The sequence below is a fragment of the Mobula birostris genome, chromosome 6 (genome assembly GCF_030028105.1).
Source record: "Mobula birostris isolate sMobBir1 chromosome 6, sMobBir1.hap1, whole genome shotgun sequence".
Lineage (NCBI taxonomy): Eukaryota > Metazoa > Chordata > Chondrichthyes > Myliobatiformes > Myliobatidae > Mobula > Mobula birostris.
The window spans coordinates 75,639,615-75,655,366 of record NC_092375.1 but is presented as its reverse complement, the minus strand read 5'-3'; the positions used below and the strand labels follow the sequence as shown (position 1 = coordinate 75,655,366).

The 15,752-nt window shown below is 40.1% G+C and overlaps 1 protein-coding gene across 3 annotated transcripts in view; it reads left to right on the top strand.

Moving 5' to 3' along the window:
• Positions 1-15,752, top strand: part of gpm6bb (glycoprotein M6Bb) — a 191,650-nt gene that overhangs the window by 76,649 nt on the left and 99,249 nt on the right. The window contains exon 1 of one of the 3 annotated variants that reach the window (XM_072260685.1): positions 1,846-1,908. The exons of the other annotated variants lie outside the window; for them this stretch is intronic. The gene's annotated coding sequence lies outside the window, so the exon portion shown is untranslated. Of the gene's footprint in view, positions 1-1,845; positions 1,909-15,752 lie in introns of those variants that run through there. 3 annotated transcript variants of the gene reach the window in all.

The window sequence follows — 15,752 nt, the reverse complement described above, 5'->3', positions numbered from 1 at the left end:
TATCTGTGATCTGCTGCTGCTATAGCCATCCACTTACTGTAAAAGTTTGAAGTGTTGTGCATTCAGAGATGTTCTTCTGCACCGCATTGTTGTAATGTGCGTTCATTTGAGTTGCTGTGCCTTCCTGTCAGCTTGAGCCAGTCTGGCCATTCTCCGCCCACAGAACTGCCATTCCCTGCATGTCTTTTTTGTTTTTTCCAGCCATTGTCTGTAAACTCTAGATGCTGTTGTGCATGAAAATCCCAATAGATCAGCAGTTTTTGAGACACTTAAACCACCTCATCTGACACTCGCAACCATTCTATGGTCAAAGTCACTTAGAGCACATTTCTTCCCCATTCTGATGTTTGATCAGACAACAACTTAAATTCTTAACCATCTCTGCATGGTTTTCTGTATTAAGTTGCTGCCATATGATTAGCTGATTAAATATTTGCATAGAGATTAAGGGAACTAGGGCTTTACTCTTTGGAGAGAAGGAGGATGAGAGGAGACATGATAGAGGTGTTCATGATAATAAGAGGAATAGATAGAGTGGATAGCCAGCGCCTCTTCCCTAGGGCACCACTGCTCAATACAAGAGGACATGGCTTTAAGGTAAGGGGTGGGAAGTTCAAAGGGGATATTAGAGGAAGGTTTTTTTTACTCAGAGAGTGGTTGGTGCATGGAATGTACTGCCTGAGTCAGTGGTGAAGGCAGATACACTAGTGAAGTTTAAGAGATTACTAGACAGGTATATAGAGGAATTTAAGGTGGGGGCTTATATGGGAGGCAGGTTTGAGGGTCGGCACAACATTGTGGGCCGAAGGGCCTGTACTGTGCTGTACTATTCTATGTTCTATTTGTTCTATTAACGAGCAGGTGTATAGGTGTACCTAATAAAGTAGCCACTGAGTGTATGTTTGCTTTGGCCTGACACGTGCTTAGTACAGAGTCAGACCACAGTATGCCTAATAATTAATTTTATTTAATCTCTGGGTCTCTGAATCTAAGAAAGCCTTGGCCAAATCAGAGGTTATTCAGATTAGGAGCCAATGTCAACAGCATTAAATGCAGTCAACATTGGAATGTGCGAAATAATATTCTTCACAGTCTTGATCCCACGTGTACTTAATAGAAGTTGAGATATTGAATGCTTTGATAAAACCCACCAGAGCTCAGGATATTAAGATGATAACATTTGCTTTTCATTGAGGGTATTTTTGTTTGTAAATTGAAAGATTTCAAAGTTTGTGTAATGTTAACAAAAAGAAAATTGATTTGGGATAGATTTTCGATTGTGTTTGCACTCTGACTAACCAAGTGACAATGAAGTAGGAATTTCTTTATGCCTGTGATCTTTCTGTGTTCTGCAGGTTCCCATTTGTAGACATTTTTGATGGGCTTTATTAAGGTTGAATTGTGCAAGTTCTACGTAATATAGAGTGAACAGTGATAATGCTCTCTTCAAGAACTATTCAGCTGATATTTGTCCTTTTTAATTGGGTACTCTGCATGCACAATGTGAACCACACACATAAAATCAGGACTGAATGGCAGGTAGAAGCCTGTACAATTTAACAAGGTCCTTAATGGCTTGCAGAGTTGTTAGCAGCTGATTGAAGCAGATCTTGTTGCGGTCCATTGGCTGCAATGTAGAAAATCACTTGCTTGACAAAGAAGTTCTAGTTATTGAGCTGAAGGCAACTGTATTTTCCGTTCAGTTTTGGAACTTGAGTGGTGCCAGAAGAGAAGATGGTTCCAATTAAACAATAACTTGAATAACAAGATAGGTTAACATAGTTGGAATTCCCTGTCCTAGTGGACTGAACACTTGGTCCTTGATTGGATTCAAAACACAGACCGAAAGGTTCCTGAGCATCGTAGAAGTTGAGAGAAATGAGTACCAAGCAGGCAAATGGTGTTAAGGTAGGAGTTCAATATCTTGTTGATTAGCAAAGCCAGCTTTCGTGATTTTTACAACAAAATATAATTTTTTATTTGTTGTGGGGCATTATTGAATTTTAAGTTGAAAGTTTCCGTGAGTTTTCTTTTGCTTTGCGTAACATTAGCAAGAGGAGTCTCCAGGGACCATGACATGAATTGTTTTCCAAATGTTATATTAAAATAAAATATACTTCTTCCTGACATTTGAGCTGTAATGAAATCTCAGCACCCCACTGCCCTTTGACAAGCATTGCAATAAAAACAGGTATATCAGTGATTGAATGCCCTGTGTATCTTTACCCTAGTGGCAGCTAATAGACATCCATTTGTTTCCTTATTTCCTTTTATTGATTGAGTCTGGACCCGAATTAAATGTGAGCCCTTGTGTTTTCTTATATAGGCTACAGTTAATAACCACAATTGTTATGCTGAGAGAGAAAGGGCATTACATTATGCATTGTATAGTTTGCAACTCAATCATATTGCTAAATTTGGTGGAAAATGAAAGAGAAGTAGCTCAAATCAAGAAAATGAAGGGAGTGTTCCCACAAGTAACCTAGAAAGGCTTCAAAACAGCCGGTTTTATTTCTTAGTCCCTTTTCTATTTGGTGCATTAATGATTAATAGGCCTTTCCTCTCCAAATGAGGATGGAATTATACTGTTTAACACAGCAGCTTTGTTTTGCAATTGAAAGGCCCACTGCCTGCATTATATCCGTACAATACATTCATGCTTTAAGGCAGTTGCATATATTTCAAATCAACTCAATCTTGGAACAATTAGGCGAGTTGCTAAAAATGTCAGTTTTTTTAAAATGACTCAGATGCTGTGCAAATGAGGCTTCATGAAGATTTGGTACATATCATTGTGCTGTCCTAGAATTCTAATAATAGCCCTTGCAGCTCTCTGTGTATAAATGATCTCATAACTTTGGTATAATAACATGCTAAGAAGCCACAAAGGATGACCTGTATTTAAACAAAATTCCCCATCTGCCCTGTTACCCTAGAGTTTTTATACAGTATGTGATGCATCTATTCCTGTTAGATAACAACAATGTTTGACTGTTTAGATGCTAACTGATCACCAAAAAAATCCACCTTGAAAGCCTGCTTAGAATACTTTATGGCATTAACAAAGCTCTGGGTTAGTAATGTACATGATAATATCCATTATATGCTTTAAAATATGACTTGCCAAATGCACAAATTCTGCAAGAACACGAATCACACATTTCTATGTGCACACGTGACTGAGATTTACTATTACTGACATATGATGTGAAATTTGTTGTTTTGCAGCAGCAGTGGTTTGCAAATATATTAAACATCTATAAAATATAAAATGAACTAAACAGTAAAAAGAAAAAGGAACAACTAGGTAGTCATGAACTGCTCAGAAATCTGATGGTGGAGCGGAAGAAGCTGGTAATTGGACAACAAATTGCTTTCTCCAGTCGCACTAGAAGTTCTTCGAATTCCCTGTTATTGATGACCTGTTGGATTTGTGCACCAAGAAAAATACCTTCCTTAATCTTGGCATCAGTTATTCTGACTTGAATTATGAATAGAAATAACAAATAAAGGCAATTTCAACAAAATGGTGCGTGATTGGGCAATTTCGCGGCGATTTTCATGATTAGCTTCCCAAAATCTGTAAGGTAAACCCAAAAATATTCAGGAAGCAAAATCTTTGTTGTTCAGAGTTACCATCTCATTGGTACATGTTTTCAGGCTCCTGTCCCTCCTCCCTGGTAGCAGTACTGAGAAGTAGTACTATGTTCCAGATAATGTAGGTCATTAGTGATGGTTACCACCATTTTGAAGCATCTCTGAAGATGTCCTCAGTGGTGTGGAGGGTTGTGCCTGTGATGGAGCTGGCTGAGTCTATTTCTTGATAATTTAGGTGGGGAAGTTCCATAACACTAAACTACCTGGGCAGTAATTAATGACTGTTATTTATTGACATTTATTGGGCGTCACAGTAGAGTAGTGGTTAGCGTAATGTCATGACGGCTCAGGCCATCAGAGTTTGGAGTTCAATCCTGGTAACTCCTGTATGAAGTCTCTGTACGTTGCCTTTGTCGAATGCATGGTTTTTTTCCAGGTGCTCCAGTTTCCTCCCACAGTCCAAAGGCGTACCAGGTAGGGTTAATTGGCCATTGTAAGTTGTCCCGTGATTAAGTTGGAGTTACATTGAGGTTGTCGGGGGTTGTTGGGCGGTATGGCGTGAAGAACTGGAAAGCCCTCTTCTGTGCTTTATCTCTATATAAGTAAACTACACATTACTGTTAGTTCAAATTGATAATAGAAATCAAAAGTTTAAATTAAATAAACAAAATTATCAAATTGTTCTGCAAACAGAAATAATCAATAAAAATCTAACAGATATCAATAATTGAAAAGTGAAATATTGAAGCTCAAAACTATTTACAGAAAAGTTGTTTAAAGTGACTGCCTGCTGTAATTGGCAATTTGTTTTCCCTTTTCTATGACTTCCAAAAGCTCTTTGATTTACTGTATCTAAGACAATCACTTCTGATGTAGTAACTGGCATCTCTGGTTTTAGAAAATGTGTGTACTCTGATTTTACTGATGATTTATATTACCATTAATGTCTAGAACTAGCAATGTTATTGCTGTTATGTGTAATAAGCTGTTGAGGGCAACCAGATTGCACTGTCAGCAACTGAGCCAACCCTGTAAATTACAGGGGTTTGTTTTCCCTTAAGAAAAAGTGAATGGTATTGTTTTTCCAGATAACATGTTATCCCTTTGTTTAACTCTTTGTGAGTGAAACTCTTGGTATGTTATTGCTCAGGTGGAGGACGGAGGGATGCCAAAAAGTGGCTCCTTGAAGTGTTTTATGTTTAACTGGTATTCAATCAAGTGTCATTTCACTTAATTCTTATGGTCTCTAATTCTTATATCCACTAATCAGTCAGCGATTGAATTGACTTTTTTAAACAGATTCATCAAATATACTAATGACTATAAATGACTAAATTGAAGTTAGACTTTGTATGAGCAAATAATTGAAGTAAAAATATGGAGGTGGAGTTGTGTGGCACTTTAAACAGGAACAGCTTTTACACTCGTGAGTCACGAACCCATGGTGAGCCGGCCTTGATGGGGCACGAGTTCTAATTACAGCAGCAGTCTGTGTTTTTGCTGTGATTGGTGCAAAGTGATCAAGGCTGGGAGTTAAATATTACAAGATGCTTGAGAAGGGATGAGCAAAATCAAAGGTGGGGGGGGGGTGCCTAATAATTAAGGATGTGATAAAGGCAATAGAGAAAAGAACATGTCTCAGAACATCAAAGAATAGAATAAGTTTGGCTGGAGTTAAATAGCAAAGGACAAAAAACCATGGGTGGGAGTTGCTTATGGGCCCCCAAATTGTGGTGATGTGCAGCCCAATATAAATTAGAGAGTAAGTAATGAGGGTGGTTAAATAATCACAGGGTAATTAAATCTTCATGTGGGCTGAGTAAGCCAAATAAACCTTAATAATATGGAGGGTGAACTCATGTAGTGTTTAAGATAATTTTTGTTAGATGAGTACACCCTGTGGCCACTTGATTAGGTACCTCCTGAAGTAACCACTGAGAGTTATGCTTGTGGTCTTCTGCTGCTGTAGCCCATCCACTTCAAGGTTCAACATGTTGTGCATTCAGAAATGTGCACACCACTGTTGTAATGTCTGGTTACTTGAGTTACTATCACCTTCCTGTCAGCTTGAACCAGTCTAGTCAATCTCCTTTGACCTCTGTCTTTAACAAGGCTTTTTTACTCATAAAACTGGCACTCACTAGATGTTTGTTTTGGGTTTTTTTTTGCACCATTCTCTGTAAACTCTAGAGACTGAAGTGTATGAAAATCCCAGGAGATCAGCAGTTTCTGAGATGCTAAACCACCTCGTCTGGCACCAATAACTATTCCACAGTTAAGGCCACTTAGATCACGTTTCTTCCCCGTGCCGATATTTGGTCTGAACAACTGAACCTCTTGACCATGTCTGCATGTTTTATGCATTGAGCTGTTGCTACGTGACTGGCTGATTAAATATTGCATTAACAAGTAGGTGTACCTAATAAATTAGCCACTGAGTATGTGTTGGGAACCAATGGGAAGAGAGGCTATTTTAATGAAATATTGTACAGTAGGAAAGGATTACTTAGAGAATTATCATAATATGATAGAATTTTATGTAAACATTGAAAGTGTTTTGTTTAATCCGAAGGAAGTGCCTTAAAATTAAACTATTAAGGGTTGAGGAAAGAGATGGTTGTTTCATATTGGGAAATCGAGGTTCAAAGTTCAAGGAGCATTTATTTTCAAAGTATGTATGCAGCAAACTACTGTGAGACTCATCTTCTCCTCACAGCCATTAAACAAAGAAAGCCATGGAAGCCGTTCAAAGAAAGACATCAACCCCACCCCCACGCACAAAGAAAAGCACAAACAGCAACAAGAGTATCAACCCCACCCCCACGCACAAAGAAAAGCACAAACAGCAACAAGAGTATCAACCCCACCCCCACGCACAAAGAAAAGCACAAACAGCAACAAGAGTATCAACCCTCCCATGCGCAAAAAAAACAAATCACGCAAACGGCAACAAAAAAAGAACGAGCAGAAATAATGAATATAAAAACATAAAAACGAAAGAGTCCAATCAAACTACAGCCCAATCCAGAACTTCGATACCATCCTCCAACATCATCCAAGGAGAGAGAGACCATTTGAATGTGAATCACATTAAAAGGTATGACAATGTACCGTTTACAGCAAATATGTACCCCTTTAAGGTCCAGACCCAATGGAAAAATTGAATTAAAGAGATTTATTTTGCTGGAAGAAGCAATCAATCCAGGGATTGGAAAAAATTCCAAGCTTGGTATTGAAGCACAAAGTAATTGACAGGAAGAGGGAAAGTGAAAAGCAAAGGTAATCTAGCAAAAAATATAAATATAGATCATAAAAGTTTTGTTCACTTTGCAAGAAGGAAAAGTTATTAGGATTCCTTACAGAATAAAATGGGAGAATTTATATCCAGATGCTAACTCAGCTCAAATCCTGAAGGGGTACTCTTTGTTAGGTAAATTACCACTTGTGCAGGGAGGTGGGTTTAAGGTAGATTACAGAGCAGTACATAAAGGAGTGGGATTTATGGGTTCGCTTTGAAGGCTGAGATAGATTTGGAGGGCAAGTGATTTTTCTTGTATACTGTAAGAAAATGTGGAATATGAAATAAAACATTGGGGAGAAAATAATACACAACAGAACTTAAGTAGCAAGTATGTTATAAACTATAATCAAGTTAGCTGTGGCTAGGCACTTAGAAAGTAATATGGTATAATCAGCAGGGATTTGTAAAAAGAAAATTATATTTTTTTCGTATAAGGATGAATTGGTGAGTGTTTGAGCTGTCGGTTGGTCCTCAACAAAGTGGCACAGGAGATTATCAAACTAAATTAGAAGGAATTGGGCCTTGGTAATGGAAAACAGAGTAAGAGTAAGCAAGTTATTTTTATTTTGGGAATGTTTGACCAATAGGGAGCCATGAAGGCCAGTCATGATCTTTTTGAATGGCAGAGCAACATGAGAGGTTGAAATGCAGCACCCAGTTCATAACTTAATGCATATGTGTGTTGCATGGGCAAACATGCATTCCAGCTATGCATGCAATGTCAACATTCCAACACTCAATGTGAACTTTTTGAGTAAAACTCATAATTTGTTGTAGAAGCATTATCACCTCCCAGCTTGCAATGCTGACATGTGAGGAGCTACAACCAAGGTGTTTTACAGGCTAGAGTCAGCACTTCTGAGCTTTGTAAATGCACGTGCACGCAAACTGTGAGGTAGACCTTGGCTCTGTCATCTCCAACTGTGCCTTGGCAAGTAGAGGGCCATTTGGAGGCACATTAGGAAGATAGTGATGATAATTGGCGGGTGAGGATCAGGGGAGGAAGTGATTGATCATAACGATAGATGAGAAGATTAAGGTGTGGGAGAGGATGGGTGAAGTTCAAAGTAGACATGGGAGGAAGGTAGGAAACTTGGAAAGGAACTAATCAAACGAATCTTCACTCGATGGCCCAATTCCTAAGTTGGTGGGTGAAGTTATTTAGCGGGGGCAAGGGGACTGGAAGAGAATTTTGGGAAAAGGCTTGTTGAAAATATCAATTGTACCATGGAGAGGGGTTGGGATGATGATTGATGAGGTGGGCAGATAGATTAGTGAAAAGACCGAAGGCATTGAAAAGTAGAAATCAAATTTTAGAAGAAAGAAGTTGAGCATTGATCACTGAGAACGTGGAGAGAAAACTGAGTTTACCTCTTGGGGGAGGTACAGAAACACAGCAATTAGTGCTGCTGCGATGAAAACTTGGCCCTGATCTCAGGTGCTGTCTGGGTGGAGTTTATACGTTCTCACTATGAGATGTGCCGGTAGATGAACTGTGACACTAAATAACTGGTAATATTGGTAAATGGCAAAAACTCAAAGGGAAATTGATGGGCACATAAGAGGAAAAAGAATTTGCTGCAGGCTGGTAGGAAGATATGGAGAAGGGGAAAAGGGCTTGCTGTGCCAGAGCTGACATGGGTACAATGGGCCAAATGGCCACCTGTGACACGCGAAATAGGTCATAGGTAGCGGATTGTAATGCGGTTGAAATAATTTCCAACTGCAGTTAAGTCTGTCTAGGTACAGTACTAATTAGAACAGGGTCCCAAATTAGAGTGTATTTCAGCAAGTATACTTAGTTCAAAACCACAAAGGATTATAATTGGAAGGTTCTATAGGGGTAATTATATAGCGCACTGTACCTCACCCTGAGACACTTTTATGTTGTTCCTTGGGCTTAATGGAGATTAACGATGCACGATAAATGAACAAAAATTGCACCAAATTGAACTATAGAGCAGAAGAGCCTGAAATAGTTTTCTAAGCTGAAGGCCAACCTTAGGTTGTTTAAGGAATAGTCAAGGGTACTGATACTTTTCACAATTCTTCATTGGAATTTTCAGGTTCAAGTTCCAGTCTGATTGTCATCCAACCAGACATGAATACCCATGAATACAGCCAAACGAAACAGCATTCCTCTCAAGATGCACAACACACTACCAACAATTGTACATAGCACAAGGCTCATATAGCACATATAAGATAGCAGTAAACATACAGTGGTACAAAAAATAATATAACCCAATTCCTTGAGTCCATAGATGTCAGCAAGGACAAGCCCATAGCAGTCCTCAGCTTGTCTTGCACCAAGCGAACACTGGAGCGCAGCACCGATGGAAGAGGCCAATCCCCAATCGGCATGGATGATGCACCACACCACCTCAGGCATCACCTCTCCTGGGCAGCTGCAACAGGCAACACTGAGGCATGAGGCCTAGTCTACCCTACATGCAACTCCCCTGCTGCCATTAGTCTCATAGGGTCCTTGTGCAAGTATAACATCACTGAAATACAGAGCTTTGTAACTGACTGTAAATAATAGGCAGCAGGTTACTGAAGTGTCAACACTAATAAAATAACAGCTAAGTACAGAAAACATTGGGATAATTCCCCTTCAATGTAACATGCTGCCACTCATAATCACAAGCAGGATCCTCTGCAGTCAGAGTAGGTGATCGCATCCATGTGTCTGTCTGTCTCTTTCTCTGTCTCTTTCTCTGTCTCTTTCTCTGTCTCCTACTCTCTCTCTCTCTCTCTCTCTCTCTCCCTCCCTCCCTCCCTCCCTCCCTCCCTCTCTCTCTCTCTCTCTCTCTCTCTCTCTCTCTCCCTCTCTCCCTCTCTCTCCCTCTCCCTCTCCCACATTTACTTCAGCCAGTTCATTTTGTTGTGTGTTCAGGCTGCATTGGGGCATTGACTTGTGAACTAAAGAAAAAACTTTAAATCAGAATTTGGCAGATTGCTGTGTTTCAGTCCTAACAATTCTGCCACAGGTAATTAAGGGATAAGATCAGAAATCTTGGTTTGCGATCTAGAGTGTCAACGATTTATCTTTTGGAACTAAAATCCCAAGTCGTGCATAAGTTTCAGAATACCCTTTAATAAGACCATAAGACAAAGGAGCAGAAGTAGGCCATTCGGCCCATCGAGTCTGCTCCGCCATTTTATCATGAGCTGATCCATTTTATCCTATTTAGTCCCTTAAATCCTTTAATTGCAGCTGTCTGTTCAACTCTAATGATAGCAGGAATGAAACTGATGAGATTGCTCTAGCAGGAGCTGGAATAACCTCAATGGACCAAATAACCTTCCCTTGATCTATAACAATTTTATGACCAGTTTATCTTCTTCACCCTGGGGAAGATCCTTGCAGGTCAGGAAACCTAGTCTGCACATGCTTCAAAACATCTCAGCATGGATGACTTCTTTCTGAGATGACTTATCTGTTCTTCATCAAGAGCAACCAGCTTTAACCATGCAATAGTTGCAGGTCTCTTAACTATCTCACTTTTAGCATCGAACAATTCATCTATCATAGACTATAACTGTGCACCAATCACTGTCTCTAATCAGTCACCCTCCAGTCATTATCTAGAGCCACGCACCAAATGCATGATACGAATCAAGCTGCAGTACTTGGCTCCAGTCTCTCGCAGAGATTGTTGACTTGCTTGCAGACGAAGCAGCCAGCATGGTAAAGGATCGGACACAGTACAAACAGGGCCATGATGAGGATGGTGAGTGCAAGCTGCTTATTGTGTGCTAAGTGGTCAGATCATGTTTTCTTTGCATCTTAATTTTGATTATCTTCTATGATTGCAAAAAATCTTTTAACTTTACCGAACAAAAATCTATCATTTCTAGTTTGATATTCCAGTTGAGCCCCAGATTCAACAGCTTTTCTAGGGAGAAAGTTTCAGATTTCTTCCACGTTCTGTGCAAAGGTTGCTGAATTATCCTCCTCCCCCATCCCAGCACAAATTGGAACAAGGCTCTCGGGTGCTGGGAGTGTGACCTCTTTCAATAGACGTCTAATGTGGCCAGACAGGGAAAGCATCGAGTGAGAGTTTGAGGGAAAGATACTTCACACAACTTTAATTTCTCTCATCGCTGAAATTCACAGGGCTGTGGGTCAGTGCTGGCTAGTTGCTGAATCAGTTTATCCAGTGGCCTGACCCTTGACCCCTCCTGCTGTGTACATTGCTGATTCTGATGGAAGTCAATAATTGGAGCCTTGTGTGTTCGGCTTTGAGTCATTCTGAGAAGCACAGTAAACTTAAACAAGGGAGGTGTGGTGTGCTTAACTTCACATAAACCCCCAAAGCTTTATTTGTACCAAGTGTCTGGCATGAATCCTGCTTTGCACAGATGCATTTTTAAAGCTCCTTGATCTATGTCACCAAAGCAAAGATTAAAATTTGGTAAAATCACAGACAGAAATTATCCTACAAGATTGATAATTAGTAAAATAACCCAGTCCACACACCAAACAATAGATATTTATGTTTTTTTATCCTTTTGAGTATTTTTGTTGACAGTTTTGGCCAATTACTTGGTCATAGGTAATTAAATTGTTTATTCATCTAAATTAATACCTCTGTATAGATTTATTGACTAATCTCACTGAGTGTGCTTTGGATAAAAGTACAAATTAATTTTAATCTGCGGATTGGAACACACTTGTTAAGCGTCTTTAATGCTCATTCATCATCGCAAAATAGGCAGGGTTTTAATGCGTTCATTTAATTGATGTGCTAGTTAAGTTCCAAGGGGTTCATTTTACAGGCAGTTACCATGGTGATTCATGTTTTTTTCCGTGATAAAAGATACCTTGCTTTTGGGTTACTTGAGGTGCATTTGAAAAATAGTTTCTTAATTAACCTCCTCTGTTGTTTTGCTACAAATTAACTCCGTATGTGAACCAAAGGTTCTAAGTTGCTGAAAGCCTATGTGATTCAAAATGGTGTGAAGTCTTGCAAAGAAGCTGTTTAGTATGAGGTGGGTGGTGGTGGTGGTTTCTCTGCTTATGCCTGTCTGGACTGGATATGGATTGAAGGTATTTAATTCTCTTTCCGTAGGCTTTGCATTCTGGGTTCAGTTGGGGGACAGTGGGTTCCCACTTTCTCCAGTCTTGTTGAAATAGCTTCCTACCTCTTTGGGCCTTTTGCTGTGCATTGAAGTAAAGGAATCAAACAAAGTAACCCAAGATGAATTGCCTGCACTAGCTTCCTCCTTGGGTTTTGAACTGCAGTTACCCCAGTAATTTTCCTCCGTTTTGTTCTCTTGTCACGGCTCAGATATGAATGATGATGAAGGAAGGCACAATGGGAGAGGCTCTCTGTGGTGAGTCTCCGCTGTTGTCTCCCATTATCTATTCAGAGCGGGGATGAATAGATCTGAAGAGTCCATTCACCCATAAAGACCCAGGGCCGCCAAGCTGCCCCAAGGCGAGTAGTTTCTCATGGGTAGAGTCAACGGGAAGAGCTAGCCTGTTGCTGCTACGCAGATTAGTGCTTGCTGAAAAATCACGGGAGTACTGAAACGGATGAGGATTGAGAACTAATGACACATGTGTTTGCAATTCCAGTGGTGTCCTATTTCCATTTTGCTCAGTGTAGCTGTCTCTCTTGTAGTTCCTGTACGTGATCATTTAAAAATGCTTTCAAAATTGCTTAAGTGTCATAGTGAAGATGTGATTTTGGTTACAATTACTGCTGAATGTGACAAAGCCACGTTGCAATCAGTTGTGGAAAACAATAATAAATATTACAGAGTTGACTTCTACTTGGCAGAGAATGGCATTGAATGAATCGTTTCTCACTGACTGGGTTAGTACAAGCAGTGGGGGCCCCAGGGAGTTTCTATTAACATCCATGCTTTTCTTCAGTGTACAGTATATACAAAATAGTCTGTGGAAATATTAAACTTCACTGAACAAAAAGTAGGAAACTGGTGAAGTGAGACGACAATTCAGTTCAGTGCCAGATGATATGTTTTCTGAGTAGAGGCATTTCAAGTGAGTAAAATTTAAACGGTGCAACAAGTAATGTGCTGGAGGGTATCCATTGGGTCAAGCTGGTCTGTGAGGGGGAAGGAATAGTTGACGATTGGACTCAAAACCTTGTGTCTGTCCAATATTAGGCATGCTGTGTAGGTGTCAGAATGTTTGGTGACACTTGTTGGCTGCCCCCAGCACACCCTCGGGTGTTTTGGCTGTTTACACAAACAACACATTTCACTGTATGTTTAGATGCACACATGGTGGATAAACTTCAATTTTGAATCCTAAATCTTAGATCTTGAATCTGTCAGTCATATAGAACCACCATAGGCATTTTGGGCCAAATAGTCTTTTTCCAGCTGTAAGCGTCTATTGTACGTTGAGAAGAGAGTACTGATTTTGTTTATTGTGGGAGGGCCACTTGCATCATGGTGCAGGTCCACTTCCTTCTCTTCTCCCCTTCCCTTGTCTCCTCCTGCAGCACAAGTGCAGACAGGCAATGTACTTTCAGGTTTCCGTTAAACCAAGTTTGATTGGCTTGGCAGGCGAAGGAGAAGAACTAGGGCCCTGTGCTTGTCTAAGTATTAAGTGCCCACAATGATGGATTGAAGTGCACTTTTCATATCGCACTGAATTAAGGATTTTACCCAGCTTTTCATTTCTCGCTTGAAGTCTCTTTTGGGCATTGTAGTGTCAGATTTAGTCAACCACTGGAATCCAATGTACCACCAATATTTCTGCTGAGGGTTTCAAGCAGTGATCATCAATGGATCAATGTGGTGAAAGAGTTTCTAAATTTCCTGTTCTAGTTTGACTAGAAGAACTATCTTTGCAGTTGCTGAAAATGAAAGATACTGGAAATACTTAGCGGCTCATCAATCCCATTAACCATTTCCGCCTGCTACATGTTGCCTGACTTAGTAGATATTTCCAACATATTATTTCAGACTTCCAGCATCTGCACCTTTTGTTTTTCAAACAGTGATGGCAAGTTCCCAGCATGGTGATGGCACAGCAGCACCTCCACTTCCTTTGGAGCTTGCTGAGATTTGGATTCAGCATGACATCAAAAACTTTGACAAACATATATAGATGTGTAGTGGAGAGTATATTGACTAGCTGCATCACAACCTGCTACGGAAACACCAATGCTCTTGAATGGAAAGTTCTACAAAAAGTAGTAGATACAGCCCAGTACATTACAGTTAAAGCCCTCCCCACCATTGAGCACATCTACATGAAATATTGTCTCAGGAAAGCAGCATCTATCATCAGGGACCCCACTTCCCAGCCCATGCTCTTTTCTCACTGCTGCCATCAGGAAGAAGGTGCAGGAGCCTCAGGACTCACCCCACCAGGTTCAGGAGCAGGTACCAACCCTCAACCATCAGGCCCTTGAACTAGCGGGGATAACTTCACTCAGCTTCAATGGCCCGATCACTGAAATGTTCCCACATCCAATGGACTCACTTTCAAGGACACTTCATCTCATGTACTCTATTCATTTCTTATGTATTTATTATTATTATTTATTTATTTTTGTATTTGCACAGTTTGACGTCTTTTGTACTCTGGTTGAACACCCAAGTTGGGTGGTCTTTCATTGATTCTGTTATGGTTATGAATCTATAGATTTATTGAGAGTGCCCGTGAGAAAATGAATCTCAGAGTTGTATGTAGTGATAGATATGTATTTTGATAATAAATTTACTTCGAACTTGGAATCGACTCCAACTACAGTTGTTGGAATCAAAAAAGGTAATGGTTTATTGGGAAATGACTTTGACCCCTATCCCTTGATTAGTGATCAAGCAGGCACATCCCAGAAGTTTTTGAGGTCAGACTGACTTTTCTCCATTCGAGCTCAGTGGATTCAACATCCTGCAGGTCACACACTGAGCAGCCCTCTCAAGCCAGCAGAAAATACCCCCCACATGCAGTTGAAATTAATTCTGTGGGGAATCTTGTAACTGCCTTTGTAAAATCATATACACCTCATCCACTGCTCTGCCTCATCAATATGTTTTGTCACTTCCTCAAATAATTCAAACAGGCCCATAAGACATGATCTGTTCTTCACAAAGCCATATTTACTATCTCTATCAAATTATGCTGCTCTAAATGCTCATAAATCCTGTCTCTAAGAATCCTGTCCAATAAAATTTGCCACACTTCAGTCCTCTGGCACCGCTTTCTACCCTGTAAGGACACAACAATCATTGCCAAAGGTGCAGTAATCTCTTACCTTGCTTCCCATAGTAAACTGCGTTATATCCAGTCTAGCCCCAGGGATTTGTCTATCTGAAATGTTTCATCACATCTTCTTTCTTAATATTGACATGTTCCAGCATGTTAGCTTGCTCTACACTGTCCTCAGATTCATCAGGGTGCCTGATGAAGCAATGTATTCATTAAGGGCCAATACTACTACCATCAACTCTAGGCAAATGTTTTCTCTTTCATCCCTGACTGGCTCAATCCAAGCGTAGAATGCATTGTGGTTTTCCTTAATACTACTTGCCAAGGCCTTCTCATGTCCAGTGCTAGCTCTCCCAAGTCCATTCTTAAGCTCCTTCCTGGTACCCTGTAACTCTCAAGAACTCTGTCTGATCCTTGCTTCCTAAACCACCTGAAGTATAGTGTGTGTGTGTGTGTGTGTATGTATGTATTTATTCTTCTTAACTAAATTTTCTACGTATCTTGTCAACCACAGTTCCTTCACCTTACCATCCTTTCCCTGCCTCAATAGGACAAACGTATTCAGAACTCCATACAAGTACTGTACTCCCTAAGTGATGTCCATATTTCTCTTGTGCATTTCCCTGAGTACATCCATTCCCAATTTGCTGCATA